At 39.1% G+C, this 22,353-nt stretch overlaps 1 protein-coding gene across 1 annotated transcript in view; it reads left to right on the top strand.

Moving 5' to 3' along the window:
* Window positions 1-314: 314 nt before the first annotated feature.
* apbb2 (amyloid beta precursor protein binding family B member 2) overlaps window positions 315-22,353 on the top strand; it is a gene marked incomplete at its 5' end in the record, with an annotated part of 123,399 nt that continues 101,360 nt past the window's right edge. The window contains 2 exon segments of the mRNA NM_001123451.1: window positions 315-387; window positions 17,609-17,729.

The following is a 22,353-nucleotide window of genomic DNA, read 5'->3' as shown; positions in this document are numbered from 1 at the left end:
TTTACTTAGACAGCATGCGAATGGGCAGAGACTCCCTGATTGTTGTATCTTTAATAAGTACATGAACTTGCTTGCATTAAGGAGGCTAGGTGCTATTCCCAAAAGCTTGAACTTTCATTACACAACAGTGCTATAATAACATTAGAAATGGCCGATTTGTCTTTGTTTATTGTTGGACTCATATAGGATATGAACCATCAGATTACAAAGTATATCAGTTCAATTGTATCATCCCCACAAGCGGTTATTGCTTGTTACAGTTCGAGTTCTGCTGTTCTCATAAATTCTATCCTTCTCTCATTATTTTTGTGCAGCATTCAAGCCGTTCATTAGCCGAGATGAGCTAAATCTCCATTTGAATACAGACAGCAAAATAGCTGCACAAAGGTAAGATACATTCATATTGATATACATTATTTTAGATCTTGACAACTATACAGTCTGCGCTGAGATGAAAGGAATAATTATGAAATAAGGAAAAATCTTGTCCATCGGTAATGCCAGTGATGAATAATTTAATAATGCAGTCACTTATAGCTGGATGCTTATTGAACCATAATTAATGAAAAGAAAGGGAAATAGCCTGCCTACCTGCCGAGCTTATCTTGGACTTCTAATTTCCCTAGTTTTATGAAACGGAAAAATATCTTGTAATAAATTGTATTAATACGATACAATACAAATTTTCTTAGTATAATTAATGTGCACACACAGAGGCTATTGCTCACATGCTTGGGGTGCATAATATTAGTAAGTATACTTTATGGGACATCATGGGCTGGCCAGTGTACTTATCAGTGCACATACACCCCTAAATCTGACTAGTACTCCCTGCATGTAGGAATGCAGGACACCTGGTTCTGAAGGCAAGTTCTGTACAGAGCACTATTATGAGCAGGGGAGAACCATAGGGAGGAATAGTGGCAGGCTCTGACTCCCTGGGCCCCTTCAGTATCTTGTTCTGCTACAAACAGTCCTTTGTATAATATGGAAGAACATGGAATGTGAATGATATGGAATAAAACAAGGTAGAGATAATCCCTGGCATGTGGCAGAACTCCAGTGATATTTCTTATTATCTCATTTATTAATATCATTAAAATAAGAATACATGAGATACAGGGTGCTATTATTAACGTGTATTTATAAAGCATCACCATATTCCACAGCGCTGTGTATTATACATCAGATTTACATATTCAATGGGATGGTAAATGATTGAGAATATAAGTAAGTACACACAATGCCAAATCCAGGCATAAAAGCTTATACCTAACCCAAGGCTAGTACAAAGAAAAGATTAATAATAATAGTTAATAATCATATATAAAATAAACTCATATTTATTAAATTAATGTTAAAAAAAACTTTTGTCATTCCTATCAAAAACATCCCTGATGCCATGAAACCTGAGCAGCGCTTATATAGTCCCAGAAAGTCTGTAGTACACCCATATATCTGCAGTACAGGTCAGTCAGCAAACCCAAAAAGTTCATGCTGATACATGAGTTGATAGAGTTGCATTCTATACTCTTTGCTAAAATATATTATATTGTATCATTGCCAGTCTAATCTTTAAACTCAGTGTCAGATAGAATGACCTGGCCAATATGGCAGTAAGTGAAAGAGCGAAACTGAAGCATTCAGAGACAAAATTATAGCAGTCATTCCATGAGAGGAGTGTCCCTGTCTCGGAGATATACAGTCCACCCCCCAAATCTGGGTTGCATTATAGCATGTGCCTTAAAATCTCTGATGTTGGCTTTAGCCTCCTATTTAGCGTATTTGGCCAGCCAAGTGTTGTCCAGTGAGGACCCTCATCCTCTCACCACTGTACCTCAGGGACTGCTTTGCCACCAGCATGGCTTTGCTAAGGGGCAGGCTGGCTGAGCGTGGGCGTTCACCAATGGGAATGTGGCATCATATCCACTTGCTGTCAATTTTATGTGTTTATCACATACACATCAGATATATTTAGAAATAAAAATGAATGTTGGTTGTAGGATGATGTTGTTGGCAATTGCCTGATTCATTTGCCAATGTTAAATTACTTATACACAGACCTTATGCTGTAATCTTTTAAAATTCCAACAGTAATAGAGGTAACTCTATACTCCCAGACTCTAAATACCTTGAATTCCACTCTACATATAAATGATATTGAACCAATAAAACCAGTAAATAGTAAAATGTGTGATACCAGTACAAAGAGGATACATTAAGCATCAACGTTACAAACAAAACAAAAAAAGAAGCCAGATTCTACCATAAAAGATTTTTAAAAAAAGGGCTCAATGTTTCATTCAGGCCACATCCAGACTTATAGGTGTCTGACTTAAATATCCAAAAATCTTGGTCCCCACAGATGTGAATTTTACTGTGGAGGGAATTGTAAGTTTGAAGGCTTAAAGCAATTAAGTCTATGGCAGGACTATATTTATTTAGGCAACTAAGGGCATGTGCTTAGGGTGGCAGCTTTAGTGGGACAGTGTTCACATGCCTATAGGGTTGTTACCTGGCAGTAAAAATGTTGCTTGAGGCCAATGTTATTAATAGGGAAAACCCAAAATGAGTGAGGGCAGTGAGGTTATGGAATGCCCTTCCTAGTGATGTGGTAATGGCAGATTCTGTTAATGCCTTTAAGAGGGGCCTGGATGAGTTCTTGAACAAGCAGAATATCCAAGGCTATTGTGATACTAATATCTACAGTTAGTATTAGTGGTTGTATTTATAGTTTATGTATGTGAGTGTATAGATTGGTAGGTGTGGGTTAGGTGTGCTGGGTTTACTTGGATGGGTTGAACTTGATGGACACTGGTCTTTTTTCAACCCTATGTAACTATGTAACTATGTAACTATGTAAAATGCAGTAATGCCAGTATTTTTCCAAAAAAGTTGGCAACCCTAGGTGCCCATATAGAAAAAAATAAATGCATTTGCATTCAAAAATAGGCTATAAGCTATATTTTAGATTTTCAGTGGATGTTTTTGGAAGATCTCTTCTATTTGAAGCTAAATAAACACTCTAGAGTGGTGTTATTTTCAAGGTATCTCTGAAAACAGTTTTTTCACTTAGCACCCTGCAGCTTAGCGATGCCACTGTCTGGCACACACAGGCTAATGTCAAGTACTATGTCATGTATTATGTCATGTATTATGGGTGGATTCTCTGCTGCTTTTTTCTGCCTGTGGAGAACACCCCTGTCTGCAAGTGTGAACACCTTTTTTCCATTAAAATGCACTGGTGAGTGCTTGCAGGCAGAAAATCAGGAATGATGTAATGTACATGATGTGGTCTAATTAGGCGGAGCCAAATTTATGTGACAGCCTGAAGGAATGTGTTATAGCAGCTGGCACTTCATGCCTTTGGCAATGCCTATTTAAGGCAGTGACACATTGTACAGTTTTAACACTGGATTCCTTTCAGGGAGAAAGCTGTGAGATGCCTTTCTTCACCACCAGCACCTTCCCATTTTGTTGAAGGGGAAACTTGATGCCTTCTGGTCAGCTACTATAGAACTTTAGCTGACACTTGCTAGTGCTGCAGTGTACCACAGGACAGTGTTTTCCATTTAAAGGAGAAGGAAATGTAAAAACTAAGTAATCTTTATCAGAAAGGTCTATGTAAATACAGCCATAAGCACTCACAGAATCACTGCAATTAATTCTCTGTCAAAAGATACAGGATTTGTTGTCTCTTTGTTCTCCTGTGCCAGAGACAGGCAGCTCTCTCCTCTCCCCTCTCCTGCTCGCCCCTCCTTCAAGAATGCTAAGAACTCCCCCCTTAGGAATGTGTGATCTGAGCCAATCAGCAGGAAGCTTCCTCATAGTCTTACAAACTGAGCATGTACATTATGGGAATCTTTTTTACAGAGCTCAGCGTTTTTTTCCCCTATGAGGCTTCTGATCATCTCAACAGGAGAAATATGGGGAGACTTAAGGGCACTATTGAGACAACTGAAGGTATGCCTGCAGCTTGAGATTAACTCTTTATTAGCCTTTCCTTCTCCTTTAAAAGTAAAGGAACTGCTTCCATAAGGGTAGGTGTCACAAAGGGATTGGTATCTTCCCTGTGCCAGGACCCTTTAAATATAGCAACTCCCCTATTCCTATTCATTTGAAGATAACTTAAAGGAATTTTAAAAGGAATTAAGGAATTCAATTTAGTTTTGTAAATGTATTTGGGAAACTTTGTTGAGCTCTGTGTGCTGAAGGCAATTACTGTTGGTGACAATGTGAAGCCCATATTAAATCACCGGCAAACTGAACATTTTGAATGTGGTGGCTTAAATATTGTCTTTATCTATGGCACTCTGTGAGTCCTGGCTAAAAGGTTTCAGAAACTAGACGTTCCCACTATGTGCCGTATATTTTATTCCAATCTCTAATTCATACCTGCAGCCTCAGTCTGAAGCATATTTATTGTTGAAATCCAACACACCCTGCTGATTTAGCTGTTATCGTTTATAACTTCTGTGACAGTGCATGGTTTGTTGGAGGAGAGAGCGGATGAAGCAAATGGCACTTTAACTCGCTTCTGCGATAAACTGGAATTTAGAAGTACAAAGCCTCAGACACAATATTATGGCGGCAGTAGATTTTGATCAAAGTGCAACCTTGCTTGAAGACTTTTACAGAAACAATTTATCATCTGAAGTATAAGAGCTGAGAGCTGTTCCTCTGTAGAAAGTGGGAGCAGAGATGTCACCTTGTGACATGCAGCCCCATGTTTATTATTGGCAGCATCCTGGGCAAGCAGATATTAATGTGCCATTTATGTAATTGTTTAGCTTGAAATAACCTGCACCAGGCTGTCGTGGGTGGCAGGAGTTGTTTTTCAACAACTGATAAAGGGTTGCAGGTATGGTTGCCACCTGGCCGGTGAAAATAATGCTTGCTGCCAAGTTATTAGAGGAAAACTATACCCTCAAACAAAGTAGATCCCTATAAAAATATATTGCATAAAACATCTCATAAGTGAAACCCTGCTTCATACAAATAAATACATTTCCTTAAAATATACTTCTTTAGTAGTATGGACTATTGGGTAATCCTAAATAGAAAATTGCCATTTTAAGTACCAAGGGTCACCCCTTGGGATCATTCGATTCACAGTGCACACAAACAAAACAAGGCACACATACATGCTAGGCCCCATCAACCAATAAATGGACATAGTTCTGTTTTTTACTCCTTAACTACTTCCTGTTACAGCTGCATTATTTCCAGTCAGGTGATCTCCAAAGGAGCACACAGACCCTCACAAAATGGTGGTTAAAGAGAAAAGAAGTAAAAGGGCAATATTTACAGATATATATATTCCAGTTTTGAAATATTCCACTTAATATGATAGCAACTATCCATTGTTTTAGTATTCATTCTGGGGATATAGTTTACCTTTAATAGGGATGAAGGTGGGAATAAAGAAAAGTCAATATTTTTTTTTCCAAAAAAGGTGTCATCCCTAGTTGCAACCCCACATTAGTCCTACCTTCAGTGGCTACTCTGGGGCACTGGCCTTTATTCGGACCCCTTAATGAGAACCTTACTGCATGCACGTATGCACTGATGGATGCTTTCTCTTTGCCTGTCCTTGTTTTGGAAAGCCATTTTGCATTTGTCATTTTTAGTATCATTTCTGCTGAGCTGAGTGTTTTGCATTTCTTCTAACTCTGCACTGTAATGGGCTTTTGACTTACAGCAGATATATTTTTACTGCCCTTTTCCTGATACATATACATTTGTGTGTGTGGGCAAGATTTATATAGGAATCAAACAAGCCAGTACGATAATTTTTACCCTTGTACTGAGAACTCAACTGATCATAAAGCATTACATTTTCCACTCAGAGCTTTATGACACCTTCCATTTAAGGTCCCATGAGATTTAGCTGCAAAACAACATGTAAAACATGATGGAAAGCGATGTGCATTGCTTCCTACTTTGCCATAGAATACAATCATTTCTTTACTTGCATACCAATTATATTAGCTTTTCTTTTTTCCTTGCATCCAAAACCCTTCTGTGATTAGGGGAACAGGTGCACAGATCCATGAGACAGCGAGAGCAAAAGAAACAGAGGAAGTAGCCTGCCTTATTGTACAGGATTAGTGCTATGCCCAAGAGATCAGGTTGGCATTATTATATGTTCCATAAATAAGAGGCTGTTTTTTTCCATTCCTTGCCGCAAAGGAAAGTGTGTGAATCAGCCTCTGGAGGAGCCTGGGTCACTCAGGTGCCGGAAGGTGATTCATTTGTTCTGCACTCACGGTGGGGAGATAAAGCGGCACTGCGGGTGCTGTCACTGTGTGGCACTAGAAGGGCGACTGCCGCTGTGAGTCTTACAAAGCAAGAGCTGTAAATAGACGCTGTACACAATCTATTAGGCTTTAGCCATGGTTTATTTTACTTTATAGAAAGCATTCTTCTGTCACGGTTTTATTGTAAGTTTAGTTGGACTCATTTAAATTTCTGAGAAAAAGGTTCTGTGGATAGATTTTCATTAAAAAGTGATTTCCAGCAATTCCCTTGAAACTGATGAGACAACAAGGCACTTTATGTACTATAGGTACTGGTGCCCCTTAGCGCTCATACATTTGCTCCATACCCACAGGAAGTGCAACCTGTGCTTGATTTGAGTGAGTATAGCACCCACAGATGCAAAAGTGTGCCTTGTGTTTCCTGAAATTTCTTTTTGTGCCACCATTGTGCCTGAAATGACCTGCCAATGGACACCCACATTCTACTTATGTATTGCCCCTGCAGCATGTTGCACCGGTAGGCTCTCCCAAAACTGCATACTGAGATTGGCACATCTCTTTGTGCTCTATTCCAGGAGCAGATGTCCCTGTAAGTGCCAGGCATATCTTCCAGGCAAAAAGAAAGTAATCTAATTGCATTCAAGTATCAAGCCCAGCCATTTACAGAATCAAAAAACTTGCCCTTATGGTATGATATGGATTTTTATAAAACGTTTCCCATATGTTCAAAATATAGGAGATCGAGAAGTCTCTATAAATTGTGCCTTGGCAGTCTCCACAAAATTGCAGTGCTAAGTAGATACCTCAACAAGTCTTTTGGCTTTAACTGCTCTGTCCCTGTGCAAGCAGAGAATGAACAGACACAGCAAGCTAAATATTCACCCCTTGTCCATGGGCCATGGGAGGGCTTGTTTACAAAGTCCCTTAAAGTGCAATTTTTACATGTTTCCTACCTAGCATGCAATGTTTTCTGCTACAGTTCCAGTGTAAATATGGTTGCAAGTTGCACCTGATGCTGCAAAACAAGTATAATTACACTTGTGCCTTTTGACAAATCAAATGCCATTGCACTGAAATGCAAAATTACATATGCGCCTATTGATGGAACCTGCAGTGGGAACTGGAATTACCGCCAGCTTAAAGGTGGCAGTAGCTTCAATAGGTGCACTTGTGGGTGATTTAAAACAGGAAATGGGAAGGATCCACTGGCACCAAGGACAACTATAGGAAAGTGCAAAAAGTGTCTTTGGATAGTGTTAATGTGCGCAATCCATTTGTGTGCTACTGCTGTTGCATTCGTAAATCGGCTATTTTTTTGCCCACAGCTGCCATCTAGCAACCTGCTGGAAGGATAAAACCCGTGAGAATGTTATCAGCTCTGTGCCTTTAGTGCAGTGAAGAGAATGCTGGGTATAGGGAAGGAATAGAGTTTTAGTCTCATAGTATCATATGGAGAGAGAGTGTTGGTTTTAGCTTATTTTCTGGTGATTTCTCACTTTAAAATACAGGCAAAATTCAAAGAACAGTAATTATTATGCCGCTTTTAGCATGCAGGTGAAATTCTTTTCAAAACTGGTCAATTTTTCACACATTCGTTAGCCTAGAGTTGCGCCCATTTGCTATACTGCAGCCAGCTGGATGACAGTGACAGAAAGCAGTTTCTGACTGCGCTGCATGCACTTCAAGAATAACTAACAAAAGTTGCATGGTAAGACAAGCCATTTACATGACAATTAGATTGCATAAGATATCTGAGATTTTGCATACAGGTGTGAAGTAGGAGGGGGCAAGAACTGATATCCTGTAAAAATGAGATATCAAAAAGAAAAATATATATTATGTTGCAAGGTCTGAATGCACTTGTAAGGACTAAAATAGTCTTTTGCATCAAACAAAGTGTGAATATGAATGCCGCTTAATAATCTATGAACTTGTGGGGGAGAGTTTTCTTTCAGCCCTGGCAGCTGAGCTGAAGTTAGCATGCAAGCAATTCATTAATTAGCATTAAAATTGTCATAAGTCTGCCTGGTGGGTGGTTCATGAAGCTTGAGATCTTCCATGTCATTATGTGGAGTTAGGGAAATTAAAATGAAATGCTCAATATTATTGCAGAATCAACCCTTATTTGTGAAAAATTGCTGTAACACTTCCCTGAAATGATTGGCTACAAGTTAGAATTTTGTATCATTAATCAGATTCTGGTTTCTGCTTTGAACAGTAGTACCAGACCAAAGCACTTTAGCTACTGCTGCACTATAGCTTTCTATCATCCCAGCTGTGGTTATTGGATGTTTTGGTTCAGTATTAGAGGTAGGGCAGGTGTTGCTGAACTATAGCTCCGAAATCTTCAACTGAAGGCTGCGAGGGAGAGATGGAAGTACACCAAAAGGCACCAGTGCCAGTGAATTAGTATCCCTGCTTTTCAGACAAATAGGAGAGGCACTCTGAAGTGAGCAGAAAGCTACTGGGTGGGACGGTTAGAGATATAATACTACTATTATTATTTTTATTATTAACATTTATTTATAAAGCACCAACATATTCCGTTTCTAGGCCCAGGCTTCTGTGGCCTCCCCACAAATCCGCTCATATAGCAAGTTGGTGGTCCAGAGTAAATTAAAATGACGATGCTATATAGTCTTTGGAGCCTCTGAGCAGACTGGGGGCCATAAAGAGATCATTTGGAGGACCACATCAAGCCCTGTGGGCTTTAAGCCGCACAGCCCTGATTTACATAATAATAGGCTATCAGAATCACCTATAAGTTATGAGATGCAAAAGCTTTCTGGCAGCGCTATGCCATAGATAGCGTAGATAATGCTGAGTGTTTCATTATACGGTACAGATTTTTGTGAGGAGTACCTACTTGAAGTGCTGCTATTTAAGGAAATAATAAAGGTCAGATTATTTTTCTCTCCAGCAGAAACAGAACAATTTATATTTAGCACAAAATATGCTCTGTGGTTACCAAGCCATTATAATTTGCATTCATTTCAAATTATTGTTACAATAGACTATTGTATTACAGGTATGGGATCCGTTATCTAAAATGCTCGGGACAGGGGTCTTTTTAGGTCTTCACATCAACCCTAAAAATTGTCTTTCCTGTAATACCATGTGGTTTCTTCTTATTAAACGTCTGTCCCATATTGTCAAGCTTTTATTTACCTTTGCATCCAAGAATTTTTTAGGTCTGCTTAGTTTTTTTACAGTAGTATCATCAGAATGTGGTTGCTGATTCTTTAATCCTCAAATATCTTCCTCCAGTATGCTGCCTTGTAACTGTGGCTTTTTGTCCAATGTAGAGATTCCTTGTGAAAGCAGAGATGCTCAGGTAAACCCATTTTTCAGAGGATATTCAGCAGTTTTATTATGATTAAAATAATCAAAGGATTTGCTGCAATCAGTTAAGCTTTCTGTTTTTATTCCTTGGCCTTTTGTAATCATTCAGCATGCATCAGCAATAACATATCTCCTTCCTCTGCCTTTCCTGAATCCAATTTGTACATCTGGTGACTTTTTCTATGTAGGGCTCTGGTCTGCATTAAATTATCTTTAGTATAATATTGCTGGCATGGGATAGAAGGGAAGATTGTGATATAGTTGGTGCATTCTTTCTGCTCTCCTTTGTTCAGTATTGAAATATAACCTGATCTCTTCCAAGCTGTTGGCCTGTAAGTGGTTTCCTAGACTTGAAATCATTTATACAACTGTTTGATCCTTAGTTGCTTATCGTATTTTTAAATTGGCAATGTCATCAATCCCCATGGCTTCATTTTTGAAGGTGACTCCAAAGCCAATCTGATTTTATAGGGGATCTTAACCAAAAAATGAATTGGTATAAACTTACTTAGCATGGTCCTCTAAACACTTTTGCAGTTTATGTTAAGGCCCACTTTCTATACACCTTCTATGCAACTCTCAATTGCTGTTGAGGCAATAGACTGATATTAACAGTCTAAAACCACACAAAATGGAAAATGAATGTAAATTGCAAAAGTGTTCGAAAAGCATACAGGATAAAATAATATTAATTATTTTTCAGGGGTTAGATCCTTTTAAAGCAATAAAGGGTTTTCCATGTTTAAAAGTATGTTAGTCATTGATGTCTTTCCTGTAGAAATCCTATGTGTGTTACACCCATGCCTTTTGTTTGATCTTTGTTTCATTAATATGAATAGATGACCCCTCTAGGCCTATGTTGCGAGACAGATGACATAAATTTATGACATAATGGTAGCCACTGGGAAATTCAGGTAATTGGGACAGTTTTGCTTTGATCTAAGTAACAAAGGTGTTTGCCTGGGGATGACATTGTGCACTGTTACTGGTGTAGCAAAGGTGTCTTTTAAGGTAAAGTGACAACAATAACAACCATCCCCTTGGGGACTTAAACCAGGGCATTGTTTAAGCTATTGAACATTAATACTTTCACAAGATGAAAGGTCACTAGACCTGATAAAGGGCTATGTGTTGAAGACCTGGAAAGTTATACTTCATTTTCACATGATTAGATGCAATAGACACTGATTTGTATTTGGAGTGTTGTAGTCTTTATTGTTACCTAGCTCAGCGCTAAATATTAGGCAGTACTGTAGTGTTCCATGTTTCACAACTGTTATTGTGCCATAAGGCCAGTGGCACAGGAGGCTGTGAAAAGCCCATCCAAGTGGATCTGCTCCCATCCACTTGTTGCTGTGAGTGCACTGACAGGCATGGTGTCAGCCTGTAAAGATTGATCCTATTCAGTGTAGGCAAGAAGAGGAAGAGATGGCCCTTAAGACCAGGTTTCAGATAAATTATTGGTAAATTGTATTTGCTTAAGAATAGTTTCCAGATGACTGCAATAACTATTAACTTGCTTTAGCTTTTTGTAGCAGATACAGAATGAGGGCAAAGACAGTCACCATTTTTAAAAACCTAATCGCTGCGACTAATCGCCACAATGGCTAATCCCATTCAAGAATGTACAGGTTGCTGCATTCGAAGTGTGTCATACAAGACAAGTCGGCATTGTTGTAGCACTATAACAATTTATCACAGTTTTTAACATTGCCATGACTACTCACCCCATTTGTTGCCCTAAAGGTTGGTTTTTATAGGTAATTACTGTTTAACAAATAGAGACTTATATAAGTTTTTTGCGTAAGGTGTTTCTATGATTTTGTACAATCCAAGTGGTACTTAATATGCCCTTACCAGCAATGGCAATGTACTTGATAGTACAGCATAAATATGCAGCAGCTGGTGACTACATCTGTCAGATTTTATAATGCCAAGATAAATGCATCCAAGCTGTTAGGGGCAGTTAGAAAGAAGAATGGTTTCTGTCATCCACAGTTTATTATGCTCATTCCATTCTCCTTGCCAACCACTCAAACTAGTAAATAATTTAAATTTAACCCAGAATACCAAGAGCTGCAAATCAGTTTGTGCCAGCATGTCTGTACATACTTCACCTCTGGCAAAGGTCCTGAGAAATACTGAATTTAGGCTGTTGGAGATGAAAAAAAATTAATATAATTATGGTTTATTTGTAGAGTGCCAACATAATGCCCAACATTGTACAAATACAGTGAATGCAACCAGCAGAAATAAACCTACACCCTGCTATGGAGATTTTCCAGAATAAAGTTATCCATAGAGACACAGGGGAGTACAGTACTGCATGTCTGGGGGGGTACTGAATTTAAAAGTAGTTGCTTGGAGGCTATGCAAACAATCGACCATTCTTAATGACTGTAGTAAACTATTTTATTGGTGTCTATAAATAAGTTTAAACTGGGTGCTGTAGCAGCAAACAGTTATGGCACCTTCCACTCCTCTAAAGGGATAAAAGGTTCTATGGGAGAATACTGAGCATGTAGAAGAACTATTTGTATGTAAACAATAGTAATTGTTTTTCTTTGAAATATATGTCTAAAGTAATTTATTGGCCTGCTACAGTATACTGACAAGTCAATAAATCACATTTTAAACAGTGTCCCCTTTTCTGTATGTCAAATGGGAATAGGGCAGTCATTGATAATATTTACTTTAGCACACAACTGTTCATGTAACAGATTTACAGGGGAATATACAATAAACGAATGCCCAGAAACACTGGCATATTCATGTTATGCTCAGTGCTGCCCCCCAACTTTCAGTTAGTTGTTGGCTTATTGGCAGTGATATCCATTGTATTTACATAGAGTTATGCACAGAGCGTAGCCACTGCAGCTAAACTGTCTCCTAGTAACTGACTTATAACAATAATGCACATCAATGGCAATCATTTATTTACAGCCATTTGTCTAGAGGGCTACAAGAATCTCACTCTTACCTCTTTATTTGCTGCAAATATTGGTGTCATGTGCTTAGAAATTCCCCAAGTAGGATCAGGCTACACACCTCTAGGAAGGACCAAATATACAGGTTGTCCATTGATTATCCAGCAGAATGGACAAATAAATACACAGACTTAATGGGGATCAAGGGGGACGGATAAAACAACTTCATACACTTTGGGGCAAATTTAGCAATAATCGAGTTGTAGGCAGAATTTATTAAAGAAAAAAAACTGCAAAAATTCACCAGAAAAAGCTGGTAAAAAACAAGTAAAAACTGGCAAGGTTGTATATAGTGTAACAACTTTATTTATTTTCCCAGTTTATTAAAACATTCAAGTTTTTCAGCCTCATTGAAAGTAATGAAACAAAGTTATTCTCACTCACCTGAGAATATTCTGTTGCATCACCTACATTTTATAGGCAATTTTTTGCGCTTGCGTTTTTTTTCTGCAAACTTGAATATTAACAAATAAGGCCCTTATAGTTACCCTTTTAAAACCATCTGATTAGGGGGTCTAATCATTTTGAGCTCATTAATTGGTCAGTATTCAGGCAGAGAGCTAAATTGTCAATGCATAAAATCCAGGATTTACCGTATTTTTCGCCATATAAGACGCACTTTTTCTTCCCCAAAACTGGGGGGGAAAAGTTTGTGCGTCTTATGCGGCGAATGCGTCTTCCTCTCTGTGCCGCGGCTCTCTGCTACATCCTTGCTTTTATAAGGTTGCGCCCGTGCTTACTGACGTCACACACACAGGGCGCAACCTTATAAAAGCACGGAAGCAGCTGGGAGCCGCGGCACAGAGAGGAAGACATCACGGGAGCCGGAGGCCGCTGGGGGGAAATGGAAGGTGCTTGGGGGCCCTGGGGGAAGCTGAAGAATGCTGGGGGTGCCGTGGGGGAGCTGGAGGATGCTTGGAGGCCCTGGGGGGCGCTGAAGGATACTTGGGGGGGGGCCCTGGGTGAAGCTGAAGGATACTTGGGGGGGCCCTGGGGGAAGCTGAAGGATACTTGGGGGGGCCTGAGGGAAGCTGAAGGATACTTGGGGGGCCCTGGGGGAAGCTGAAGGATACTTGGGGGGGGCCTGGGGGAAGCTGAAGGATACTTGGGGGGGCCCTGGGGGAAGCTGAAGGATACTTGGGGGGGCCCTGGGGGAAGCTGAAGGATAATTGGGGGGGGTCTGGGGGAAGCTGAAGGATGCTTGGGGGGGCCCTGGGGGAAGCTGAAGGATACTTGGGGGGCCCTGGGGGAAGCTGAAGGATGCTTGGGAGGGGGCTGGGGGAAGCTGAAGGATGCTTGGGGGGGGCCTGGGGGAAGCTGAAGGATGCTTGGGGGGGGCCCTGGGGGAAGCTGAAGGATACTTGGGGGGGCCCTGGGGGAAGCTGAAGGATACTTGGGGGGGCCCTGGGAGAAGCTGAAGGATACTTGGGGGGCCCTGGGGGAAGCTGAAGGATACTTGGGGGGGGCCTGGGGGGAGCTGAAGGATGCTTGGGGGGGGCCCTGGGGGAAGCTGAAGGATACTTGGGGGGGCCTGGGGGAAGCTGAAGGATACTTGGGGGGGCCTGTGGGAAGCTGAAGGATACTTGGGGGGCCCTGGGGGAAGCTGAAGGATGCTTGGGGGGGCCCTGGGGGAAGCCTTATTATGTGAAGCCCAGAGACAATTAACTTTATACAGTTGATATAAAATATTTTACTACAGTATTTGCTTCAGAATCTTTTTTTTCTAGATTTTCCTCCTTTAAAATTAAAATTGGGTGCGTCTTATATTCCGGAGCGTCTTATAGGGCGAAAAATACGGTAGTTTGGGATTCATTAAAAAGTCTACAGCTTCAATATACATTTAACAAAAGGACTGAGTTTTACCTGCAACTTACTTGCTTTTCATGGTTAGACCCCCAAATTATTGGCTCCACTGGGATCACCTGACTGTAGCCGGGAAGGGTGGAAGCTACAACAAGGTATAAACTATAGCAAAAAAGGGTAAGGTGTGCTCAGTCCCTTTGTTAAATGTATATTGAAGCAGTAGAATTCTTAGTGAATCAGATTAAAGTGAGTGTTCGACTGGCCAGGCCAGGGATGACTTTGATGTTGCTGGCCAGCATGTATATATTGTTGTATATGAACAAACAATCCCTGTTTTGCCTTAAGGGAAGGGCATTTCTTTGTAGCATAATGCACTAAGTGTCCTATGTATATAGGTAATGGGCAAGTGCAGAGGATCTCTTGTTTCTGTCTGTTGGAATATAATAACTTGGGTAAAAGAAATTATTATGCACTGTACTATATGACCAGATTTTATCAGATAGAGAGATATAGTGCTATGCAACACTACAAAAAAGTGTGACACACAGGACTGATGTGTGAAAGTGGCAATATGTACATGGCTATAAATCCAGGAGTGGCCAGTCAATGGGGTGATTAGAATATGGAAGGTCAATCCTAGCTGTCAGGATTAATGTAGTAAAAGCAGAGGGAAAGGTAGCAACTAATTAACATCAGTGATTGCCAAGGTTGCAGCAAAGACTGTGCTAGTGGAACATGTTCTATAACAATAATGAAGATGGGATAACACCCAGTAATAAGAACGTGGCTAAGCTGGTAGTCATACTCATAAAGGTACATACCACAACTCAGGAGACTTGAGACTTAATGAAATGATGGCACTGTGAATAAGTTTTTCCCTAAAACAATGCATTATAATTCCTTCTGCAGAGAGACCTGTCATTGCTGCTGAGCGGCCTGGAGAAACTCCAGAATGGCGCATCAAATTAATAATGCACAGCAGATTTAGTGAAAAACAAATAAATCAAACATCAGAATAATAGGAAAACCTGAAATACATGCCAGTAATAGATCATGGGTAGGAGAGCCGTTCACTATGCAGTCCTTGCTTATGAGATTTGTAGGGCAAGCCAAAAGTCTGACACATAATCCCTGTGATGTTTTGCTTTCCTCTTGTGATTGTAGCTTTGTCATTTCATCTGTCACAGCACTGCTGCTGTCTTGTGTCTGTTTATGTTGCTCCAGGCAAACACAGATAACGTTTTGAGTGGTGTCTTTTGTCTTGGCAGCTCTCGCCTAGGAATGAATTTCCTATCAACATCAAGAAATAATACTGAGATAAGACTGGGAGGAATGCAAGTGGTCAGCGTTTTGATATGAACATTTACAGACCATTACTGGTTGCCTAAATTATTCATGTGGTCTATGAATGCCAACATATTGACCATTACAGTGATAATGCATTTCCCATGATGGCAACCCATTTTGTTATATCAGTTTCACATTAATCTCTAAAATCCATTTTATTCCACAAATTCCGTTGTTGTAGTCTTTATACAATTTTTTTTATATTCTGCCAATTTTATATAGAACATATATAGGAATAAAAATGAATGTACAGTGTGTATTGTGGCTTGAGGCTTTAAAGGACTTTCTATAATCATTCTATGATGGGAAAAAAAGCTCAAGTATAAATGGCTTTGTTGTGCTTGTTGCATAGATTGACTGCACTCTGTAGAATTTCCTTATTAAAATCTTACTGAAGACCAAGGCTAAATGGCACAAATCATAGCAGGATAGAATTCATCTGTGACTTCATCTTCACTCCATTGTTCCTTCTATGCCTTTTTACTCCCTAGCATTAAAAACTGAATGATGCACAAGCTAGGGGAACGGGTCAAGATTAGGATACAAAAGTTTACAGAGGCCCAAACAGCCCCCACCAGCCCACTAAATAGTGACTGTCTATGGCATCTTACAGCAACCCCTCTGGCATTTGCCAGAATCCACAAATTGCCTTCTAAGGAGATGCCCATGTACATGCCCAAGCTACTCATGAATGCAGCATTGTAGCACAAAGACCTCTGTGTATGGGCATTAAAGGAACAGTAACACTAAAAAATAAAAATGTTTTAAAATAATTAAACTATAATGTACTGTTGCCCCTCACTGGTAAAAGTTGCGTGTTTGCTTCAGAAAGACTATTATAGTTAATAGAAATAGCTGCTGTGTAGTCATGGGGGCAGCCATTTAAATTGAAAAAAGGAGAAAAGGCACAGGTTACATAAGAAGATACCAGATAAACTGTGTAGAATACAATGGGAATCTGCTACTTATCTGTTATCTGCTTAGTAACCTGTGCCTTTTCTCCTTTTTTCAATTTAAATGGCTGCCCCCATGGCTACACAGCAGGGTATTTATATAAACTACAGTAGTGTTTATGAAGAAAACACACAACTTTTACTAGTGCAGAGCAATAGTATATAATAATTATTTTTATACACTTTCATTTTTTGGTGTTACTGTTCCTTTAAGCATGGAACAGAATGCAAAGAGCAAAAAACATTGTTACTAACTGTATTGTTGGAATGGTAAAATGTTTTTGGATACACATTAATGGGATTTGGCATGGAATGCCTATTTAAAGTTTATACAAATACACTATTTATATATATATATTTTAAGACAAAAGAATGACTAATATTACCCACATATAATGAACTATAGATGGTACAAAAAACAATCAGCCCTAAAGAGTTTTAGGACTGCCCCCAACAGGCCAGATGGGAACCATTTGATCATTGTCCCAGTCTGATACTGACCCCCGTTAATCATCAACTGAGACTGTTGCACTGTTTGAGTATTCATTTAAAACTGGATACTTTTAGGAATTCTAAACTTTCCTTTTTCCATAATGAAAGAATGTATAATCAGTTTTATAATATACATTCATTAAAGATGGTATTTAAATTTTCAAATAGGTTTAAAACCATTGAATGTTTTCATATGTAATCTGTAATGTGCAGCCATCTATTGTAAGGTTCTGTGGAATATGTTGGCACTTTATAAATATGTGTTGTTGCTAATGATAATAATGATAATAATTATAAAACATGCCCTTTTTTAAATACCTTGTACTAATGACTGTTCAATGGATTTGAACAGAAGCATAAACATAGAGGTATATTCTGCATTGCAGTGTAATTTCAAAAAATTATTATTTTAATTTTTTTTCAGGTCCAGGGTTTGATCTGTTTGGAGAAGCACTTTGTCTGCTCCCTTGAGCCAGTTGTCATGTTCTGACCATCCACAATGGGCAGGCGATATCCTGGTGCAACCTACCGACCAAGCAGTTCATGTGAGTTTTACAACCACTTACCTTGAAAAGCAGGTATTATAGTTGGACAGTTCAAATTAAAGTGGGTTTAAAGGAGTCAAAATTAGTTTCCATCATTTTGTCTTTTATGCATTATGCGCCAGAACTAGGATTCAGCTCAGGAGTTAGCACAAACACATTTAATCTTTGTTAATGACAAATAAGGGCAAATTTAGCAGAAACTGCAGTTGATGCTGTATTGGGCCACACAAGACGAGTTGTATGTATGTATAACTTTATTTATAATAGAGTTAAAACAAGTCACTTGGTTGGTCACCTTTTGCTTTACTTGTGCAACTGTGGCTTCTTTTTTAGGGCATAGGCACACAGGGAGATTAGTTGGCTGTGTTTAAATCTCTGCTACCATGGGCATCTCTTTGAAATGCCACATCACTGGTTTGAAAGCATGTGGTGCTTCATGGCACAGGAAGCTTCGGCCCACCAGCAATTCACTTTATATCTGGCGGGAAGGCATTTGGGGAGACTAGTTGCCCGCAGAGATTTCCTTTATGCCATTGCCCTCACTTGGTGCTGAAAAGTAAACATAACAACCATTATCAGTGTTGAAAAGACGACCACTGAATATGCAAGTATTGCTGAGAATGTGGGAATTGTAGTGCAACAACATCTGGAGAGCAAAAGGTTGCCTCAGTCTTGCTATTCCCATGCAATGTCCTGCTGGGCATCCGAGCAAGCAGAGGAGTAGGATGATATTTGCAGAATTTAAAGACAATTCTTTAGTTGCCTATTTTGGTTCTTATATCAGGTCTTTCCTCTGTTGTATATAAATCCTCGGGGGGTTGACAGTATGTGTGCAACGATTAGCAATTTTATTGATTAGTTGATACTTTCCAAGCGTCCATTGTGGCTACAGCCAAAGAACAAATATGTTATTCTTAAGCATTTCTTGCAGACAGGGCCCTAATATATTCTGCCTTCAAACAGAAAGATCAGGACCATGTGCCCAAGCTTATGCCAAGCAGTGAAGAAGGACTGTGTGTATTTCATGATATTGAAGAAGCTGATATACTGCAGAGAAAGACACTAAGGCCATTTATAAGACAAAATCTGAATGTGATAGGAGAGCTAAGAGAGGTGGTCTGTGGGGCTGCCCAGGTGCAGCCTCAAAACCTATCAGGGAGATATTTATGGATGAAAATGTATTCATATAGACAGATTAATATTCAAGTAATGTTTTCATATATAATTTACTTTGGAATAAATGAAGAAGGGCTATATAGTATGTTACTTTAAAAAAAACATCTATAGAGATTTTCTACACGGATATTTTGCTCTATACTAGCATAATGAACTTGAGAGCCCAGTGTATGCCCAAAAGTTGCTGGAGCCACACTGTACTACCAAGTTTCTCCTCTTGATTTTTATTTTAAAATAAATCCCTACATATAGTATGTAATTGAACCAGGCCCAGAGTTAACCAGTCCCAAACCATTATCTAAGTACTGTACTTACATATGCATTATATAGGAAGGAAACAAATAATACACATTGTGTGATTGGCAAACTGTAAAGATGGCCAAATATGTTAAGATCTGCTTTTTGGTGGGCCAATAATCAATGTTTGTTCAAGCTGATTTTTGGTTAGGCAGGCCCATTGGCTGTCAACATACTTATGCCAATAAGCTGCCGACATCTTTTATCAGCCCATGTATAGCCATCTTTACTCTTATGGATTAAGTATAAAGTATTCAAACTCCAGTAGTATGTGTGATTGCTTTATGATCTGCACTTGGAGCCTAGGGCCTGTAGTTTTGATGGCAGAGACAAATCGCCTCATACGTGGGTGCACCCCTTGATTTCAAGTGATTGCTATTCATGATCAGTAGGTAGGTAATCATGTGGGAGGGAGAACTCTCATAATCGCTGCCTGTACCCTTTCCCTAATTGCAGTGGGACATAAGGTGATTCTAAACATTTCGTTGTACTGTGGAGAGGGGACAATGCTTGGAATCAACCCCCATGCACTTAAATATCAATTACAGTTCTACTTGCTTGTCATTCAGTAGTCATTCATAAATCACAGCCTCATTTCCAACTTCTTTCTATATCAATTATAATAATCACCACCTGTACAGAATTATATATACATAATTAATACACAAATAAATGGATTGGTAAATATTCCATGCTAGTTAACCTACTGAATATGTTGGTAGAGTAAACATGATGGCAGTATAATTATATGTACGTGTAATAGTTTATAATCTGTTCTTCAGCATTCATCTGTGATGGGTCTGGCACTTCCAGTCGCTACAATGTCTGTGTCAGATGTCACTTCCTTTCCTTTCCTCGCCTCTGATTCTGATCCCTGGAGAGAGTTCAGTGATGGCAGATTCTATTCTGTGTTCTGACTAAGTGTAGATCTCTTATCCTCATGGCTATGTCAGAATTGCCTGTAGTTCTGATGAGCATGTCATGTTTGCCATCGGCACTTTTTTCCTATGTATACTTTTTTTTTAAAATAATTCTCTAATTTTATATATATATATATATATATATATAGAGAGAGAGAGAGAGAGAGAGAGAGAATTATTTATATATATATATATTTATTCAGAATGCCTGAGCTGGGATCAAACCTAGGACCCAAGTACTGCAAAGTAGCAGTAATAACCCTTGTGCTAATATACCTCTCATATCTACTTTCATTATTAGTCTGATCAAACCTAATGATTAGTTGGCTGCTATGGATTACTGAACAATGATGTAAACTGCAAGTGCTTAAATGTCATTGCCCTTAATGTCATATATAACATAAAGAAGTTAGAAATATAGGGCAATAGGGGCAGCTTTATTAGCATTTGCATTTTAGTTTGAGCTTTATATGGTTAAAAATCAAGATTGCAACTATTTTCAAATTCAAGTTTTCTAAAACTTGAATATTCAATATTTGTTAAGCCCCAAAAAACTTTTTTCTGCATACTTATAGAAAATGATAAATTGAATGTGAGCTCACTGTATTTGAGTCGTTTCTCAATGACGAAGTTTTCAAAATTTGAGTTTTTTTGTAATCGATATTTAGGATTTTTTTCTGAATTCCAAAAGTTTTAATTTTAATTTTAGTTTGAATTTGCCTGCCTGAGGCATCTCAGACATTTGCAAATGATATTCTTGCCCTACAGTTTGTAACTTTACAGTTTTATATTAGATTGTTGTACGTGCCCAATGCTGTGATGTAACATACCACTATTGTTGTCTTTTAACATCCTGGTTCCTGCATCTTGTTTGCTACTTTTTACTTACAAAATGAACTTAATATGTACATTTTGCTGGGGGTGCCCAAACATTTCCTTTCAATCATTAGGGGTTGTGAGCCCAAAATGTATCTAATGAAACCATTGAAAGAGAAAATATTGTTCTAAGCAAATTTGAAATCTGCCTTTTGCAGTATTTGTCTGTCCATTTCTGCACTGCTGTTCTCTGATACATTGCAGCAGCTGACCTCTGATACGTTGTTTCAATAGCCAGTACAGGCAGTGCAGAGCATAGCAAGGAACCAATAGTGGTAGTGATTTTTGCAGCAATTACTTGTGCAAATAAACGTAAAACTACTGAAAATTTTTTAAATAGAAAGTTGCTTAGAATTATATTTCAGTTAGAGCAGTGATCCCCCACCAGTGACACTTGAGCAACATGTTGCTCCCCATCCCCATCCCCTTGGATGTTGCTCTCAGTTGCCCCAAACTAAGTAGTTATTTTTGAATTCCTGACTTGGTGACAAGTTTTGGTTGAATAAAAATAAGATTTACTACTACCTGTAAGCTGATAGTGTGCATAGAGGCTACCTAATAGCCCATTGTAACCCTTATTTGGCACCTCCATGAACTTTTATGATGCTTATCTTGCTCTCCAAGTCTTTTTACTTTTGACTGTGGCTTACGTAAGAAAGGTTGGGGATCCCTTGTATCTTTGGGGTTGGGTGACACCCCTCTTGCCTATCTTCTGCAGTCTCGGCCAATCCCAAAATTACTTTACATGATATCAGTTCATTTGGGCACTTACTGGTATGGCGAGAAGAGGATGGCAGTGCCAGTTGTGTGGCTGTGGAATTCTGCAGGCAGAAGAGAAAAGCGTAGCTGGAAGCTGTGCAATATAAACTACCAAGCAGAGTAGCTGCACAATGTATATAGATATTAAGGATATGTCTTTTGTTCTATGCAGCGTAACTGAGCTTCTAACGTTGAACTTGCAGTGTAACAAGGCACTTTCTAATATTGTAGAAGAGCAATATAACTGGGCTACTGGGCACTCATCACCAGAACCAGGCTACTGGGCACTGGGCACCCTACCAAGATACATTGCATTAAAAATGAAGTGGCACTAAGCAGTGTAACTGAGCAATGAGTGCAGATGTTTACAGTGTGTCTTTAACATTGTATAGGATTTGTACTTATGTACATGTGTGATTACACTGTAGTTGCTTTATGATATCACAATGCTCAGAAGTGTAGAAAAATTCAATTTTTTCTGGATTTAACTTTTATATTCTTAATGAGCTCCGTGCTGCATTGCGAATCTGTTGATCTGTATGTATAGTATGTATAGAAACAAGCACAAGTCTTGGGCTGGCACAAAACACCTATAA

This window comes from Xenopus tropicalis, chromosome 1 (genome assembly GCF_000004195.4).
Source record: "Xenopus tropicalis strain Nigerian chromosome 1, UCB_Xtro_10.0, whole genome shotgun sequence".
Taxonomy (NCBI): domain Eukaryota; kingdom Metazoa; phylum Chordata; class Amphibia; order Anura; family Pipidae; genus Xenopus; species Xenopus tropicalis.
This window is presented reverse-complemented; position numbering and strand designations above follow the sequence as displayed.